Genomic DNA, 19,396 nt, shown 5'->3' with positions numbered 1-19,396 from the left:
ATGGCTAAAATCGACAGCAATATCTTATAAAATATTCGGGCCTGAGGATTCTGTATTTGCCTTGAAATTCTAAAGTGCCCCAATGGACTAAAAAACCTAATGACATTTAAAATACTGCCTGGCTCACTTGAACTCATTCTGTGTAATTTAGGATTGCAATGAGTAATAGAAATGTTTGTACATTTTGTATGGTTTTCATTCGAGGTCAGTTCGCAGCCTGGGTTCCAAGCTATATTAAGCTTCATCAGGCGATAAGCATAACATATGAATTGTAATATCTAAATATAAATGATACTATTTGGTTTCACTTCAGAATTTTTTTGACTGAGTTTGTCCTTCTCCACCACACTGAATCAGGTCGATCATTGACCCTGGGGAGACTGAAGTTAGGACTCGGTTTGCCTTTATTCCAGGTACTGCTTGAATGCTAAGTTAAAAGGCACTGTAATATTTGACCCCAAAGAGCGTTGTTGACTGAAGGGATTTCTTGTTTTCACTCCTGTCCCCAGCAAGGGGCGGCATCCACATCCTTCTATTTATTTTATTTTTTTTTTTTTTCCCAATTTATTTATTTTCAGAAAAACAGTATTCATTATTTTTTCACCACACCCAGTGCTCCATGCAAGCTGTGCCCTCTATAATACCCACCACCTGGTACCCCAACCTCCCACCCCCCCGCCACTTCAAACCCCTCAGACTGTTTTTCAGAGTCCATAGTCTCTCATGGTTCACCTCCCCTTCCAATTTACCCAAATTCCCTACTACTCTCTAACGCCCCTTGTCCTCCATGCTATTGGTTATGCTCCACAAATGAGTGAAACCATATGATAATTGACTCTCTCTGCTTGACTGATTTCACTCAGCATAATCTCTTCCAGTCCCGTCCATGTTGCTACAAAAGTTGGATATTCGTCCTTTCTGATGGAGGCATAATACTCCATAGTGTATATGGACCACATCTTCCTTATCCATTCATCCGTTGAAGGGCATCTTGGTTCTTTCCATAGTTTGGCGACTGTGGCCATTGCTGCTATAAACATTGGGGTACAGATGGCCCTTCTTTTCACGACATCTGTATCTTTGGGGTAAATACCCAGGAGTGCAATTGCAGGGTCGTAGGGAAGCTCTATTTTTAATTTCTTGAGGAATCTCCACACTGTTCTCCAAAGAGGCTGCACCAACTTGCATTCCCACCAACAGTGTAAGAGGGTTCCCCTTTCTCCACATCCTCTCCAACACATGTTGTTTCCTGTTTTGTTAATTTTGGCCATTCTAACTGGTGTAAGGTGATATCTCAATGTGGTTTTAATTTGAATCTCCCTGAGGGCTAATGATGATGAGCATTTTTTCATGTGTCTGATAGCCATTTGTATTTCTTGATTGGAGAAGTGTCTGTTCATATCTTCTGCCCATTTTTTGATGTGTTTGTCTGTTTCGTGTGGGTTGAGTTTGAGGAGTTCATTATAGATCCTGGATATCAACCTTTTGTCTGTACTGTCATTTGCAAATATCTTCTCCCATTCCGTGGGTTGCCTCTTTGTTTTTTTGACTGTTTCCTTTGCTGTGCAGAAGCTTTTGATTTTGATGAAGTCCCAGAAGTCTATTTTCGCTTTTGTTTCCTTTGCCTTTGGAGACGTATCTTGAAAGAAGTTGCTGTGGCTGATATCGAAGAGATTACTGCCTATGTTCTCCTCTAAGATTCTGATAGATTCCTGTCTCACGTTGAGGTCTTTTATCCATTTTGAGTTGATCTTTGTGTACGGTGTAAGAGAATGGTCGAGTTTCATTCTTCTACATATAGCTGTCCAGTTTTCCCAGCACCATTTATTGAAGAGACTGTCTTTTTTCCACTGTATATTTTTTCCTGTTTTGTCGAAGATTAATTGACCATAGAGTTGAGGGTCCATATCAGGGCTCTCTACTCTGTTCCACTGGTCTATGTGTCTGTTTTTATGCCAGTACCATGCTGTCTTGGTGATCACAGCTTTGTAATAAAGCTTGAAATCAGGTAAGGTGATGCCGCCAGCTTTATTTTTGTTTTTCAACGTTTCCTTAGCGATTCGGGGTCTCTTCTGATTCCATACAAATTTTTGGATTATTTGCTCCAGCTCTTTGAAGAATGCCAGTGGAATTTTGATCGGAATGGCATTAAAAGTATAGATTGCTCTAGGCAGTATAGACATTTTAACGATGTTTATTCTTCCGATCCAAGAGCATGGAATGGTCTTCCATCTTTTTGTGTCTTCTTCAATTTCTTTCATGAGTGTTCTATAGTTCCTCAAGTATAGATCCTTTACCTCTTTAGTTAGGTTTATTCCCAGGTATCTTATGGTTCTTGGTGCTATAGTAAATGGAATCGATTCTCTAATTTCCCTTTCTGTATTTTCATTGTTAGTGTATAAGAAAGCCACTGATTTCTGCACATTGACTTTGTATCCTGCCACGCTGCTGAATTGCTGTATGAGTTCTAGTAGTTTGGGGGTGGAGTCTTTTGGGTTTTCCATATAAAGAATCATGTCATCTGCGAAGAGAGAGAGTTTGACTTCTTCATTACCAATTTGGATACCTTTTATTTCTCTCTGTTGTCTGATTGCTGTTGCTAGGACTTCTAATACTATGTTGAACAAGAGTGGTGAAAGTGGGCATCCTTGTCTTGTTCCTGATCTCAACGGGAAGGCTGCAAGCTTTTTCCCATTGAGGATGATATTTGCTGTGGGTCTTTCATAGATAGATTTGATGAGGTTCAGGAATGTTCCCTCTATCCCTATACTTTGAAGCGTTTTAATCAGGAACGGATGTTGGATTTTGTCAAATGCTTTTTCTGCATCAATTGAGAGGACCATGTGGTTCTTCTCTCTTCTCCTATTAATTTGTTGTATCACATTGATTGATTTACGAATGTTGAACCATCCTTGTAGCCCAGGGATGAATCCCACCTGATCATGGTGGATAATCTTTTTAATGTGTTGTTGGATCCTGTTGGCTAGGATCTTGTTGAGAATCTTAGCATCCATATTCATCAGTGATATTGGTCTGAAATTCTCCTTTTTGGTATGGTCCTTGCCTGGTTTGGGGATCAGGGTAATGCTGGCTTCATAGAAAGAGTCTGGAAGTTTTCCTTCTGCTTCAATTTTTTGAAACAGCTTCAGGAGAATAGGTGTTATTTCTTCTTGGAAGGTTTGGTAGAATTCCCCAGGGAATCCGTCAGGTCCTGGGCTCTTGTTTTTTGGGAGATTTTTGATCACTGCTTCAATCTCGTTATTAGATATCGGTCTATTCAGGTTGTTGATTTCTTCCTGGTTCAATTTTGGTAGTTTATATTTTTCCAGGAATGCATCCATTTCATCAAGGTTGCTAAGCTTATTGGCATATAACTGTTCATAGTAACTTCTGATGATTGTTTCTACTTCCTTGGTGTTAGTTGTGATCTCTCCCCTTTCATTCATAATTTTATGAATTTGGGATTTCTCTCTTTTCTTTTGGATTAGTGTAGCCAGTGGCTTATCGATCTTATTGATTCTTTCAAAAAACCAGCTTCTAGTTTCATTGATACGTTCTACTGTATCTCTGGTTTCTCCCTCATTGATCTCAGCTCTAATCTTGATGATTTCCCTTCTTATGTGTGGAGTTGGTTTGATTTGTTGTTGATCCTCCAGTTCTTTAAGGTGTAGAGACAGCTGGTGTGTTCTGGATTTTTCAATTTTTTTGAGCAAGGCTTGGATGGCTATATATTTTCCCCTTAGGACCGCCTTTGCTGTATCCCATAGGTTTTGGACCGAAGTGTCTTCATTCTCATTGGTTTCCATGAATTGTTTCAGTTCTTCTTTGATCTCCTGGTTGATCCAAGCATTCTTAAGCAAGGTGGTCTTTAGCTTCCAGGTGTTTGAGTTCCTTCGGAACTTTTCCTTGTGATTGAGCTCCAGTTTCAAAGCATTGTGATCTGAGAATATGCAGGGAATAATCTCAGTCTTTTGGTATCGGCTGAGTCCTGATTTGTGACCCAGTATGTGGTCTATTCTGGAGAAGGTTCCGTGTGCACTTGAGAAGAATGAGTATTCTGCTGTTTTAGGGTGGAATGTTCTGTATATATCTATGAGGTCCATCTGGTCCAATGTGTCGTTCAATGCTCTTGTTTCTTTATTGATTTTCTGCTTCGATGATCTGTCTAATTCTGAAAGAGGCGTGTTAAGATCACCTACGATTAGTGTATTCATATCAATATGACTCTTTATCTTGATTAACAGTTTTCTTAAGTAATTGGCTGCTCCCATATTGGGAGCATAGATATTTACAATTGTTAGATCATCTTGGTGGATAGTCCCTTTAAGGATTATGTAGTGTCCTTCTGTATCTCTGACTACAGTCTTTAGTTTGAAGTCTAATTTATCTGATATGAGAATCGCTACCCCAGCCTTCTTTTGAGTCCCATTGGCATGAAAGATGCTTCTCCACCCCTTCACTTTCAGTCTGCGTGTATCTTTAGGTTCAAAATGGGTCTCTTGTAGACAGCATATGGATGGGTCCTGTCGTTTTATCCAATCTGCAACCCTGTGCCGTTTTATGGGTGCATTTAGGCCATTCACATTGAGAGTGATTATTGATAGATACGTTTTTATTGACATCGAGTTACCTTTGAAGTCTTTCTTTCTGTAGACTGTCTCTATATTTCTGTTCAATGCTATTCTTGGGATTTTTCCTCTTTTATAGAACCCCCCTTAATATTTCCTGCAGTATCGGCTTGGTGGTTGCATAGTCTTTTAAGTCTTGCCGGTCTTGGAAACTCTTTATCTCTCCATCCATTTTGAATGTCAGTCTTGCTGGATAAAGTATTCTTGGCTGCATGTTCTTCTCATTTAGTGCCCTGAATATATCTTGCCAGCCTCTTCTGGCTTGCCAGGTCTCTGTGGACAGGTCTGACGTTATTCTGATGGGCTTCCCTCTGTAAGTAAGGAGCCTCTTTGCCCTGGCAGCTTTCAAGAGATTATACCTACAATTATAATTTCTCAATTTGACTATCAGGTGTCGTGATGTTTTTTTGGAGTGTATAATCTTGGGTGGAGACCGTTCAGCCTCTAGTACATGAACGCTGGTTTCATTCGCGAGATTTGGAAAGTTTTCATGAAGGACTTGTTCCACGACATCTTCTAGACTTCTTTCTTTCTCCTCCCCTTCAGGAATTCCAATAATTCTGACGTTGGAACGCTTCATGGCATCACTTATTTCCCTAATTCTGCTTTCGTGGGATCTAAGCTGTTTGTTCCAGGCTTCCTCCTGATCCTTTCTCTCTATCTGTTTGTCTTCCAGATCACTAATTCTATCTTCTATCTCAGTTACCCTAGCTTTGAGAGAGTTTAGATTGGATTGGAACTCATTGAGAGCATTGTGGACCTCCTCCCTGGTAGCTTTAAGCTCCGCCCTAACATTGTGAACATCCTGTCTGGTCGCTTTCAGTTCGGCTCTAATCAATTCTGTTTGGTCATCCATGGCTTTCTCCAACCTAGCTATTGCCTGGATAATTGTTAGCCTGAATTCTCTTTCCGACATATTGTCTATGTTGATAGCCGTTAGCTCTGTTGCGGAAGGTCCATCCTCTGTATTTTTCTTCTGTTGGGCATTCCTCCTCCTAGTCATTTTGGTGGGAGAAGACTGAACAGATGTAGCTGGATGTATCAACTCTGGTGCAGTCAAGGTGCACCCTGGAACACTTCCTGATCTCCGTCTCAGAAGCCTCAGTCTGGGTGCAGAAGCTGAATAAATTCCCCCTTGGATGCTGGCAGTGCAGGTTCCAAGTTAAAGACCCTGGGGGCGCAGGATCTTTTGCTCGTCCCCAAAGCCAAGGCAGTGGCGGCTGTCTGGGAGCTCCTGACCGCCAGAGAGGTTCCAAGCAGCGATCGCACACTGAGATTTTGCCGCTGGCCGGGGCTGGGAGTGCCCGGCTTGCGCGCACCTCTTTTCAGAGGCGGCTGTGGGTCGGGCGCGCGTCTGGGGCACTGAGAACGGGGCGCTGGTCCGTAAGCAGCAGGCTGGGCTTTTGCGCGCCTCTGTCCGGGGAAGAGTTTCGCGGGCGCGAGGCTTAGACTTTGAAACAATGGCCCGGGTCTAGAAGCGCCCCAGGGCCTTAGAAACCCAGGAGAGCTGGAGCGACGTGCACGCGCATCTCAAGCTTTGTGGTAGGGCTAGCGCGCGTTCTGCAGACCGGCTCCCATCCCCTCACAGGAGCCGGAACCCTGCGCTCTGGGGCACGCTGGCGGCTTAGGGACCAGGAGCCGGTTTCTCCGCCGCACTCTCTCTGCCTCCGCGCCGGGGAGGCCGTCTGGGACCGGGGACTCAAGCCCCTGTCCCTAGCCGCCCCGATTCCCACAGTTTGCCCCCGCGATCCTTTGCTCTTTTGGAGTGCTTTCAACCAGTCTCCGAGTTAATGCTGGTCCCCAGACGCAGGGCACTCTCGCTCGTATCGGGGTATTACTTTCCCACCGGTCGCCTCTGGTGGCTCCCTCCCCCTTTTGTTTATCTTCCGATCTCAGTCCGCTGTTCCCATTCCGCTTTACCTGCTCACTGGCGTCTTCTGCCCCTGTAGAGATCCAGACGTGTATAATTCTGATCTCAGGCTGATTTCATGGGTGATCAGAGTTCTTTGGTAGGTAATCAGCTCACTTTGGGGTACCAGCTGAAAAGACGCCTCTTCCTAGTACCCCGCCATCTTGTCCCCCCACATCCTTCTATTTAATATGTAATCACCACACCTGGCCTCAGTTAGTGCTGAGTGTTTGGTTTTGTTACACAATAGCCCTGAGCCCAGCAGCCAACCTGAAGTCACACCCTGGCCGAGAGGGCTCAGGACTGGATTTTCTGTTTGGTTTTTAACCATTGCACAAGTGTGACAAGTCCTAAGGGCCTGATGGGATTTTAGCCTTGCCATTAAACTTGTGGGGTGCCTCTGCGCAAAGAAAGGAGAAGAATCAGCAGGACAGCCCTCTATAGGTCTGATGAGGTCAGAAGTCCCACGAGGTAAGAAAATGCTTCAGGGAAAAAAAAAAAAAAACCGTGTCTTGCAAGTGCTTAGAGAGGGGAAGAAGCCCATATTGCTTCACTGAAGCGTTCTCCTACGCAGGAAAGCAGCCCATTACTTTGGGGAAGGAAGAATTTGAAATTGAATTAGAAATACTGATCCCATAAATGTACTTTGCATTCCTTCCAAAGTCACATAAAACCATACAGCAGTACGTATTCAAATTTAAAAATACCGTAGTTGAAGGAACTGTTCTCATGAACAGTTTTAGCCCGAGTGTACATTACGTAAACTCCATCAGGAGAGAAAACTTCCTACTTGGTTCCAGTTGAAGTTTGCACATAGAAATACACACACGTATACATACTCATTTTAGTGTTATTAATTTCAAAAATTCAGTGTAGGTAATCTGGTTCAGTGCTCATGGCTTGAGATTCTAATACTAACATATTTGATTTATCATATTGTGAAAAATTTTTTCCATTTAGAATGTTTTCTCTGCAGGAACCTAGCTTGAGTTTTTAACGAAATAGGACGATTTAACAGCTCAAGTGGAAATCTGAGTTTGAGTAAAGTAACCTAACAATATGTTACCTGAAGTCCTTATACCTTAAAATGTTTCTAGGCTAAATTCTCTGATTTCCCCAGAAACCCATTATCAAACTGTCTTCAGTAACATGCCACATAAATATATTTATTATAAATCTAGAAACTTGGGGCACCTCGGTGGCTCAGTGGGTTAAGCCTCTGCCTTCAGCTCAGGTCATGATCTCAGAGTCCTGGGATTGAGCCCGGCATCGGCATCGGGCTCTCTGCTCAGCAGGGATCCTGCTCCCCCCACACACCCCCCGCCTCTGCCTGCCTCTCTGCCTACTTGTGATCTCTGCCAAATAAATAAATAAATAAAATATTTTTAAAAAGTAAATAAATAAATCTAGAAACTTTAGAGTAATCTTTTTAATTTAATTCTTTTTTAATATTTCTAGCTTTGAGACTCGTATGTGTCACTTCCTATGTATTTCCTTCCCAACCATATGATCATATATTACTAATACCATAAATATCGTATACCGAAGGCAATGCTGACTCCAGGTGACTCTCTGATACCTGCAGCGCTCAAAACATTTCATTTTTGCTGACGTCACCTGTGACTTGTCAATTAGTCCTACGTGTCCCTGAAATCCAGAATAAAGAATCGGGTTTATAACTGTACATAAGTAACAGGACAAGTGAGATTTTAGAATCTCTGACTTCCTTGAGATTTGATCTGGTTAATAACTATCACAAGTGGGACTGTTCTTTTTATTCTTGGAAGACAATACTGTCTTCAAGAGGAAAAAAAAAAAAAAAAATGGAGCCAATTCAACCTGCTTACCCAACCATGTAGAAGACAGGAGGAAGCTGACCTCTTCATAGGTGTTTTGTCTGTGCCCTGCCCCCCAAAGCCTGCCTCCTCCCCGCCATTGACCTTAAGTTGATTTTGAAAGGAGGGAAGAGAACAGTGTGCTATATCCAACAGCTGCCATAGGCGTTTCCCACCCACGGTGCCCAGATGTGCTACAAGCACTTCATGCACTAAATCCTTTAGTTCATTGAATACAACCAACCTGTAAAGTAGGTATTATCACACCCAAATCCATATATTTAAAAAGTAATGTAAGCCTTTTTATATACTGTATTGTTTCCCTTTGCTTTTTGAAGGTCTGCTTCAAGGGGAGAAATAAAGAGGTAAAGAAAGGAACTAAAGAGGCGGGATTCTCGGAAGTCACCATATATGTTCTAGGGCACCATATTTTTCAAAGTTATCAAAAACTCTTTAAAAGAGTTTATCTTTTATCTAAACAGGAGGGTCCCAAACAGCTGCTACCTGTGTTGATGTCACAGGAGAAAAATGAGTCTTCCTAACTTCTATACTCAAATAAAATGTGGAACTTTGCTGAGTTTGTAGGTATTACATGGTAATAACACAAAAAAATACTGAAGACATTTTTCATCCAGTATTCAAAAACTATGTGATTCAGAAAAGAATTTGCTCGTGCCATTGACAAACAAGTGGCATTCCCACACATGTGTTCCTTGTTTCATTTTTGTCTAAGTTGTCAATTTAAATAATTCAATCAACTAACATTCATATTAGAGCTATACTTGTCAGTCATAACCATAAGTTAAATACTGATAGAAGAGTCTGGCAGGGGGCACCTGGGTGGCTCAGTCATTAATAAGCATCTGCCTTCAGCTCAGGTCATGATCCCAGGGTCCTGGGATGGAGTTCCGCATAGGGCTCCCTGCTCAGCAGGGAGGCTGCTTCTCCCTCTCCCTCTGCCCCTGCTCTCTCTCTCTCTCTCTTTCTTTCTCATGCACTCTAATTAGTAAATAAAATCTTAAAAAAGAAAAAATCTGTCAAAGCTCCGTTAAAGCATTCTGTGATAGCCAATGGCCTACATAGAATTTATAACAGGAAGTATTGTTTTATTATTATTTACAAACTGTGTTGCACACATCCTTTTTTTTTTTTTTTTTAATGATAAACACGTTTTCCTATAGAACCAGTTGTTAAATACTTGCCTGTGGGGCATCACTGGTCTGCAAACTTGGCACCTGTCAGAACCGCAGAGCAAAATTCAGGCCTTCCCCCGGAACACTGACACCCTTTTGGGCATAACTGAAATAGTTACACAGCTTTTTATACTGCTGTTAAAAAAGAGAAGCTAACAAACATGCTGACTCCTTCTGGTATTGAATGTTCTGCATCTATCTATGAGCCAAAGAGAAGATTATCAGGAATTCTTTAAACTACCCCCCACCAGGTCACAGATAAGTGTCTCCTGAAGTGTCATGTATTTTGTTGCTGAGTGTACATACCTGTTTTTGGCTAATGAAGATTGTAGATCCATTTCCAGCTATCTCTGGCTTATGCAGTAGGATTTTCACCCCCTGAGACAGTAAGTCAATAGACATTGCATGTTGGTGTATCACACTATGGAAACATTAAGGATGGCAAAAATGAGAATTGAAGCCAGTCTCACATTTACATAGTTGAGTGAATTCAAGGTAGGGTAAGAGCTTCTCAGTGTCTGGTTTTGTTTTACTTCTACCTTGTACCACTCTCTAGAAATACTCTAGAAATCTGTGGATTGTCACGCACATTTTTATATTCTCAGTTACTTAAATCTACTTTAATTGGTTTTGGACCGTTTCCACAAAGTGGGATTCTGTATTACATTCCACACTATAGAAGGTGGTCCTGTCCTGTCAATTTCAGCTAATTTATAAGCAGATATTCTTTGGTCAAACCATATTTTCTTTGAGCAAACTGTAATATCCAAAATTTTGAGAATTATCATCCTTTTCACCTTACTATTATGAACATCTAATGTTTGTTAATGAAAAAAAATGAAGGAAGGTAGGTAGGTAGAAAGGAGAAAAAGAAGGAAGGAAACTTAAAAAAACAAAAACAACAACTAGGGACCCTTCCAATGTTTTGTGGAAAATTTTTTACATAGGATTAAGAATGCTGAAATAGAAGGGATAAAAATAACTGGTCAATATAAATATGGCTTACATTTGAAGAGTCATCTTAATAGAGGCAGATCCTGTCTGCAGAGTTCTTGGTTCCCTTAGAATAGCAGGTGGAATGCAGAGTAATGGTGGGAAATACTTACAGTGCACATTTTCCTGGTGATTATTAGGCAGGATTTTTTTTTCTGGTTTTATTAAGAATACATCAGGTTCTTTATTTTCTTGAGATGTCTGTTTTACCTAATTCATCAGAAATGATGCTGAAAAAAAACCCTGGCAAAGTTTTGTCTTTTAGGATTTTGTTGGTTGAAGCAATATGGTTGTTTGTTGGTTTGTTGGTTGGTTTTGGTGACATTGGAGGAATCAAGATGAAATAAGGAGTACATATAGAAATAACAATCTTTTTGCCTTTTTGTTTTTTAACTTTTGAAACTCACTACTCCAAGAAACATAAATTTATTGCTTGTAGTCTAGACAGGTAGATACAACTAGATAGTATAATAGATAATAGATACCTATATATATACATAGATACATAATTAATAGATAATACTTGTCCTAGAGGATGAATGAACCCTGCTAGTGATAGGATTCATGAAGAATTTAAGTCACAAGAGCCCATGTCCAGGAAGATTCTGTTCTAGTGTGGCCACAGTTGGGGCCTTGACCAGAGCCAGATGTCTTCCTAACCTTGAAGCCCGTCTCTGGGCTCTACTTTCTTTGATCTGACCATGCTATCCTGAATCTAATAGGATGAGGCCAGACTTTTAGGGTCAGTCATTTAACAAATATTTCTTGAGTACCTCCTACCTTACGGAATTTGCATTCTAGCATAGAATGGCCAAGAAGCTGGTGAAAATCTGTTCCTTTATTCACCTAAAAGCAGTCGAATGCCTGTCGTATGTCAGACACTCTTCCACATACTGAGGATTCAGTTATGAAAAATTCAGTCTTGTGTGAGAGGTGCAGACCCTGCAGTGAGTTGAAAACCAGAACATCTAATCTGGCCTGGAGGGATCCAGGATGCTTTCCTTTTTGGAAGAGGCCGAGATGGAGTGAGAAGTCACAGATAATATAAGGAGGGCTTTCCAGGAAAGAGAGAGCTCAGAAGCAGTCTTAGTAAAACACCCACAGTGGATGGGACACCTGCGTGGCTCGGTCGGGTAAGCTTCTGTCTTTGGCTCCAGTTATGGTCCTGGGGTCCTGAGATTGAGTCCCACATTGTGACCCGGTGGGGGGGGGGGTACTCTGCCCAGCAGGGAGCCTGCCACTCTCCCTGCTTGTGTGCTTCTTCTCTCTCTCCCTCTCTGACAAATAAATAAAAATCTTAACAAACAAAAAACAACTCCCACAGTATAAAAGTATGAGATATTTTTTAATAATTTTGAGGATTTCTTCTCATTGACCTGGGTAACATCATTGTTTGGGGGATTTCTACAGATCAAGTGGGAAGCTGCAGTGATGCTGAGAGCAGAACAGGGAAAAATAGGAAGTGGAAAAGAGGTAGGAAATGGATTTCAGTGAACCTTTTCCCTTCCCTCGGGCTCTCTTAAGTAGCCTCTCACCTCTGTCCACCTCTGTTTGTTTTCTCATCTTCTTTCAGGTCTGCCACAGCTAAGAGGTATTTAGTCAGAAGATCAGTAAATCACTTTGTTTTGATCCCACATGTACCATGAGCTGAAAATCACTCTTTTAGGACATGTGCTTTTCCTCACAATAGCCCTGGGAAATAGGAAAGAGGCATCATCATCATCTTCTTCACGGCTTTATGGGTGAGGAAACTGGTTTCTTCTCCATGAGTAACTTTGCCGAGTCCACAGTTAAACATGGCAGTGCCAAGACTGGAGCCACATATCCTGGGACTCTGGTCCCCAAGCAGTAGAGTGTGGCAGCTTCAGGGTCAGTCAGAGCTTGAGTCCTGGTGCTGTCACTTGCTGGCCAGATAGTATAAGGAAAGTTCCTTAACCTCTTTAAATTTGCTTTTTCCATTATTATTAAATGGGCTTTAAAATAGTACTACCTCCTAGGATTGTTATAAGGGTAAAATGAGATAATGTAGATAAAGTGCTTGACACATAGTCAGGATTCAATAAACATGTATTATTATTCTATTAAAATTACTAGGCACTAAATCAGATTCTGACCACATGGCTATGGGACAGACTTGGAGTGAGCAGCTGGCACAATGCATTGATGTGGTTCCATTTGGAGTTGGGGACAAAGGGTCCAAAAGTCCCCACAGAGCAGATCACGATGAGACTTTGACCTTGGAGATAGAATTTCACTCACCTTGAAATGGTGAGCCCCGCCAAAAAGATGCAGTTGTATTAGTTTATTGCTGTGTAACAAACTGCCCCAAAATCAGCACCTTAAAACAAAAAACATTTCTTATTTCACAGTCTCTGTGGGTCAGGAATCCAAGCACCACTTAACGGGGCATCTCTGGCTCAAGGTCTGTCATGAGGCTGTAGGCAAGCTGTGGGACAGGGCTGTGGTCATCTCTGGGTCAGACTGGAGCTGGAGAATCTGTAGCCAAGCTTGCTCAGGTGCCTGTTGGCAAGACTCCAAAGATCCAATTCCAAGTTCATTCCCTGGTTGTGGGAGTCCTTTGGTTCCACCTCACAGACTTTGTTTATCCTGTAGGGCTGGAGTCTTTTTCTATAGGGGGCTAGATAATAAATATGGTTAGGCTTTGCAGGTCAAATAACGTCTGTTGCAGATATCAGCACTCTGCTATGTAGCTCAAAGCAGCCCTAGACAACTCGTAAATGAATGGGCATAGCTGTCTTCCAATAAAATTTTATTTGCCAACAAAAGGTGGCCTTACCCTGCTCCAGATCTCTACAGGGACAGCAGCATGGTTTAGCAAAACTAATACTGGTGGTCGCTTAAGTTCTCGGGACTTCAGCTCCCAATCTATAATACATGTGGGTTAGATGAATATTTTCTCAGGGACTTCTCACCCCACAAATGCTGTGATTTTATCTTTAATCTTTATTCATAGCCATTCATTTGTTTTCTCTCTTTGTCTCTGCTAAAACTAGTAGCTTAACCAGAGTGTCAAAATCCTTCACAAATCTCACTCTAGAATGGAAGACATTTAAGGCAAGACTGCAGTGACGTGTTCAAGTTCCTCCCATTAAAGCAGGTGGTCTCAGGGACTCATGGTGTGACAGGCCAGCTTTGGGGCAGAGAGTAATGGACTCTGGTCAGCAGGGTTCTGGCCCGCCTACATGCGAAAGAAAAGGCCCAGAAGCTGGAGGACCAGTAGCATCATAATAACTACTGGTAATTGATTGCTTACCTGTGCCATTTAAAGCGTGTCATCCATAAGATATCAGCTCTTGAGGCTCTTAAAATACAGATACTTAAGGAATTATACATAGTGGAGTCTCTACAAGACGTGAGAGGTGACCCCCACCCCCGAGAATTTCCCTTAAAGTAACTGCTTAGAAAGCTGTCTCTTAAGATTTACTTTTGCATTATACTTCATGGTGAACATACAGCCTGGTTTTTCCAGAACTGTAGGATAAGGGCAGGGTCTCTCAGACGTTGAAAGACACCTGGATTCCTTTTTTGTTGTTTTGGAGGCTCCCAATATATTAAAGTAGTAAAATAATGACAAAACAGGATTAGAAGAATTAATATTTTAAATGCTTACATGTACAAATGTGCGATTTTGCACACATGCATCGAGGTGATAGAATTTTCCTATTCCTAAGATAAAGTATTAGTTCATAAGGAACTACAGATGATCCATTATGGAAAAATGAGACTCAAGTTCGAAGCGGTGTGGTGAGTATTGTCTTCTTTCAACCCTGTGCATGTAGTTCCGGGCATGTACTTGGAGATACTAGTCAAGCGTCTACATCCAAGGCCCTTCATGAATGGGAAGCCCAAATAAATGGGCCTCCTGTATCCCATATTCCCCGCCCGCGCCCCGAGTACGAGGCTTGGTTCATACATGCCGTCATGCGAAAGACTCCATGGCGTCAGTGAGAAAAGCTTAAACTGAATCCTTGCCTCACGACGTGCTGGTTGTGAAACCTGACGTGAGTTAGTTGAGTTTGCTAGTCATAAAATGGAGCTCGTAATACCTAGTTCGCAGAGCTGCTGGGAAGAAACCGAGGTAGTGGGCGTACCACATCAGACACGTAATGGACGCTCGAGCGTCGCATGGCAGCAGTACCTCAGCGTGCGCATGCGCAGGGACGTGCCTTCATGCGTCAGATGCGTCCAGAGCCCCAAGTTTGGGGGTTGAAAATCCGCGGATTTCAAACGCTGCCTGTCAGAGCCCAGGGAGGAGGGTTGTGGCAACACCTTCCCGTGAGCTCCGGTTCCTTGAGGAACCGACAGCACTAGGCTGAGGTGACTTGGCCCCGGGGCTCTGCTTCCAACATCCTCCGCTGCTCCCCTCACCTGCCTTTCGTAAGTGAACGTGTGTGAGACGGTTTGCGCATCTGAGACAAATCCCACAAATGCCACAAATGTGAGAAAATTGAGACGGAATAGGACTTTACAAATAGCAAACACAATCTCCAGAGGGCCAACCTAGAGATTTGCAGGCCCACTGTGAGCCACACCTGCCCGCCTCCTCTGGGAAGAGCTCGTGTGCGGAGAAAGAAGAGATGAATTTAGTGGGAGTGAGACTCCCGGGGTCTGTTGTGTGCAGCGTCTTTAACTGTGGGGAAAAGGAGGATTTCCGCCCTTTTCCTGGACTTCTGAATCTGAATTAGTAGTAGTGATGCCTTGTGGAGCCAGCATTTCCGGGCTCATGATGGAGACACAGTTTCCTGGCTGCCCTCTGAGGGAGGGCTGGGTCCTGTGGGCTCATCTTTGCTTCGCATCAGAAGAAAATTTTAAACAGGAAAGGCAAGGAAAATCAAAATCATCTCACACATTATAATTATGTCACGTTTATAGTCAGCGCTGTAGACTTTAAACTTGGAAGGTTTGGAAGGAGGGTGACTTTACCAAAAATGGAAAGTTCCAGAAATGTTAAGTTTGGAAAAAGAATGGTAAATGAACTGGCTGAGGATCACCCTCGGAATGATTTGCACCATTTAAAACAATCATTATGGACCTTATGGGGTGTCATGGGAAAGGCTAGAAACAAAATGTTCAGTGAAAAAAAGCAGGGCGTGAAGTTATTTACATATTGTGTAAAAATCAGTATGTAGATGGACATGAACTAAAATCCTGGGGGAGAAAATGAACACATAACACAGGGTTAGGTTGCTATGATTATTGCTGATAGTTTTTTGCACTCTATTACCAAATTTTGTGTGCTTCTATGTCTGTGTATCGTCATATCTCTCTTTATATATGCACATTGTATGAATATGTATACATCTGAAAGTACATATCATTTTTTAATGAAAAACTTCTTTAAGCATTTGGAAAAGATTGGAGATATTTGTGAGCAGAACAGATGCAAAAGGAAAAAAAAAGTTTTTATACTTAAAAATAGTACTTAGAATTTGTACCCAGCACTAAGCTTTACAATCCATCAAATAGATGAGTTAATTTTACACTCTATACTGTAGATGATTGTGCTTTACTGAGGTAACTTGGATCTTTCTTTTTTTCTGTAGCGATTTTGATATAAATCATGTTTTTGGTATGGGCTGGGGTTTTTTTTGCTTTTTTGTTTTGGGTTTTTTTTGTTTTTGTTTTCTTTTTCCTTTTTTGTGTGTGTGTTTTTTGTTTTTCGGGGGCTTGGGGGGTTTTGTTTTTGATTTAAATATTCCTCTTTGATCACTGCTTCACACAATGAAAAGATATTTCCTTGTGCGGAGTCCTGGTTAACTTCTCATAACCTCAGACAACAAAGGGCCCCTGTGTGAGGACGCAGAAATTCCTCTGGAACACAGGGAAGGACCCCAGCTGAATAGCATCCAAGGAAGATGTTGCAAAGCTTGCAAAGCCTGTTCGAAGAAAGGAGCCCAGCTGGAGATCTTTTCTTTCTATTCAGATATTGGCCCTGCGTGGGGGTGGGGGTGGGGAAAACCCTTAAAAGAAAACCCCAAAACAGGCCTGAATGCACTTACAAATTACCAGGAAAAGTTAATTCTGGCAACCGGTGTTGGTGCCAACTCAGGCTTATCAGATTTAGAATTTAACTCCACTTGGAAAGAAACTTTGTCTTTCTCCTCATGGAAGTTAAAGAAGATAACAGGGGTGGACTGCCCGCTGGGTTGTATAAACTCTGAGCAAAGACCGGGTCTGCAGCTGAGGCTGAGAGATGGGCTGGGCTCAGCTCACCTCAGCTGCCTCTACTTGCCACCTCTGCTCTGGGCCCACCAGGGAGTCCAACACACTGCCCCCCACCCCATGACTATGAACGGCTGGTCTCATCACGTGGGGCCCTTAGCACAGCATTCATTCCCACCCCCACGGAACTGCAGCCCATCCCTGGTGGCTTTATGTCCCACCAGGCTGCCTTTCCAACACCCGCCAAGCCTTCCCCTCCAGCCACTTCCTCACATCTTTCCACTTCTCCTAGAGCTTGGGAGGATTTATAGAAGGACAAACAGTTAAGTGCCACTGGGTCTGGTATGTCCTGGGCTTTCGATAAATGTCAGTGCCCTTCTCCCTTCCTCTCTTTGCCCTGCTTCGAACAGAAAATCTCCTTCCTGTTATAGGTGCTTCTATTCCTGGTCAATGATGGATCCTTTAACAAAAGCCAGAAACCAGGGTAGTGATGCAGTGAAATGTGGAGAACGAGACCTCTCCTCCAATGTCTTCAGCAGCCTGCTTATTGCCGGATGGAGATTAAGAACAGTGAGAAGACTGGCGGCTGCCATCTTTGTGCTTCTACCACCTGCTTATCCAGACCCACGCTTTCCCTATGCTCCTCCCATCTAAAAAAGAACAAAGGCCCAGAGAGTTTGAAAGATTTGCTCAAGGCCACAGAGCTAACAAGTAGTGGTGCCAGAATTCAAACTGGAAGTTTCTGTGTTCTCCAGAACTTTCCCCTTCTTCAACTACACAAAAGTGTGTTCCCAAAGACTCACAGAGTGTGGTCATCAGCAGCATTTGTTCCCAAAATCTGTGCGTGATCAGGCAGGATCAGGAGATGTAAGAAATACACTTTACTGGCTCCCTGAGTGGCTCCAGTTGAAAACTCAACCTCTAACAGAGTAAAAATTCCTTTGCATGTTCAGATAACTTAGCTGGTTAAATATCAAGCTCTGGAAAGCTTTATTTACTAATAGACCCATGGACTGTGATCCCTTCAGGGGTTTAATGTACTTGAAAACGCCGTCAAAATCACCATTTAGAACCTCTAGATCAGCACCATCCATGAGGAACACGTTTTCTGTCTACACTGCCCAGTATGTTAGCTTTTGAGCACTTGAACTGGTGTAACTGAGGAGTTGAAATTTTAGTGTATTTAATTTTAAGTGATTAAATTAGCCACATGTGGCCAATAGTTCCCATATTTGTACACACTGCTCTAGAATATTCTGAAGGTTTGATTGCTGGTCCCCACATTTTCATAATACTTTATGCTCTAGCATATCACTGGATCGTAATCACTTACGTTTTGCCCACCTCACTAGGTTAGAAGCTTTATGTCTTACTCAGTCGGCTATGATCATCTACTAGCACATGGCCTGGCCCACAGTACTAGATGTTGAATAATTAATATAGGCTAAGTAAATGGACATGACTCGACTTTCTCAAAAGCATCGTTGTTAACCGCTTGCTACCAGCTTACCCTGTCTTGAGATTCTGCTCTTGGGACTAGATTGAGTCCCACATCTTCAACTGAAGCCCAGACGGCTCACTTGTGAGCACATTTTTCTTTCTTCTAAGGAAAACTCTCTTTTGGGGGGGAAATTCGCCTGTTTCTCTAACTGAATGCTTCTGGTACCATATCTTGGCTTTCTTTTCTGTTTTAGACATTATCTCCCATTATGGAAGTTGATTCAGCTTCGGTCCCCTGCCCCATTCCACCTAAGAAATATTTCCAGGCCCCGCTGGGTACCTCCTCCAGCTTTAGTTTGGTGAATACCTATTAGAATTCTGTAAACGCTGTAGATGCCATCCCAGGGAGAGAATTGTAATTCCCTTCCCACATAGCTTTTCCTCTGGGGTCACAAATGGCTCACGTTTTCATTTGTTCAGTATTCTGCCTACTTCACTGATTCAACCCTGGATTCTTTTCTTACTGTATGTATCTGTCTTCTTGGGTTCCTTAAGGGATTCTATCGATTTCCTCTCTTAAAAGAAAACTGCCCGGAGCCTTCTTGCCTTGTCCAGTCTGAACGAGCTGTCCTTGAGGCTATGTCCACTGCTGGTATTCTGGGACCTCAGCCACTGTCGTCCTGAGGGACACTTTTGTCCCTTTCCTGTGTTTAATGTCCCGTTTCCTATATCCCTTCCCTTCCTGTCTTGGTTTACTCCTTCGTTTGTTTGTCATTTTCCAGTAGCTTCATTCCCAGAAGGGGAAGGAGTATGAATGGTAAATTTTTTGAGACCTTTCATATCTGAAAATGTCTTTATCCTACCCTCTCACTTAATTGTCATTTGTCCTGTTTTAGAATGGTGTGTGTGTGTGTGTTTTTAAGGAATCTAAAACCATTCTCTAAAACCATTTTGATCCCCAACTCTTTGCATATGATCTGTTTTTCTCTTTCTAGAAGTCTGTATAGGATCCTAGTTCTAAAATACCACAACGGTGTGTCATGGTGATTAGTCTGTTTTTATTGATTGTGTTGGGCACTTGGTGATTGCTTTCATCTAGAAACTCATGTCCTTCAGTTATGTGACTTTTTCTCAAATTACTTTGTTGATGAATTCCTCCCCTCCTTTTATTTGTTCTTTCTTTTTGGAGCTCTTATTACTTGGATATTGGACTTC

At 42.4% G+C, this 19,396-nt stretch overlaps 1 protein-coding gene across 2 annotated transcripts in view; it reads left to right on the top strand.

Moving 5' to 3' along the window:
- The window catches only part of C11H4orf19 (chromosome 11 C4orf19 homolog), an 82,980-nt gene that overhangs the window by 38,432 nt on the left and 25,152 nt on the right, over positions 1–19,396 (top strand). Inside the window, exon 1 of one of the 2 annotated variants that reach the window (XM_044224764.1) lies at positions 17,246–17,311. The exons of the other annotated variant lie outside the window; for it this stretch is intronic. The gene's annotated coding sequence lies outside the window, so the exon portion shown is untranslated. Of the gene's footprint in view, positions 1–17,245; positions 17,312–19,396 lie in introns of those variants that run through there. 2 annotated transcript variants of the gene reach the window in all.

This window comes from Neovison vison, chromosome 11, assembly GCF_020171115.1.
Source record: "Neovison vison isolate M4711 chromosome 11, ASM_NN_V1, whole genome shotgun sequence".
Taxonomy (NCBI): Eukaryota; Metazoa; Chordata; class Mammalia; order Carnivora; family Mustelidae; genus Neogale; species Neogale vison.
Note: the sequence above shows the minus strand (reverse complement) of the source record. Positions and strands in the feature narration are given on the sequence as shown.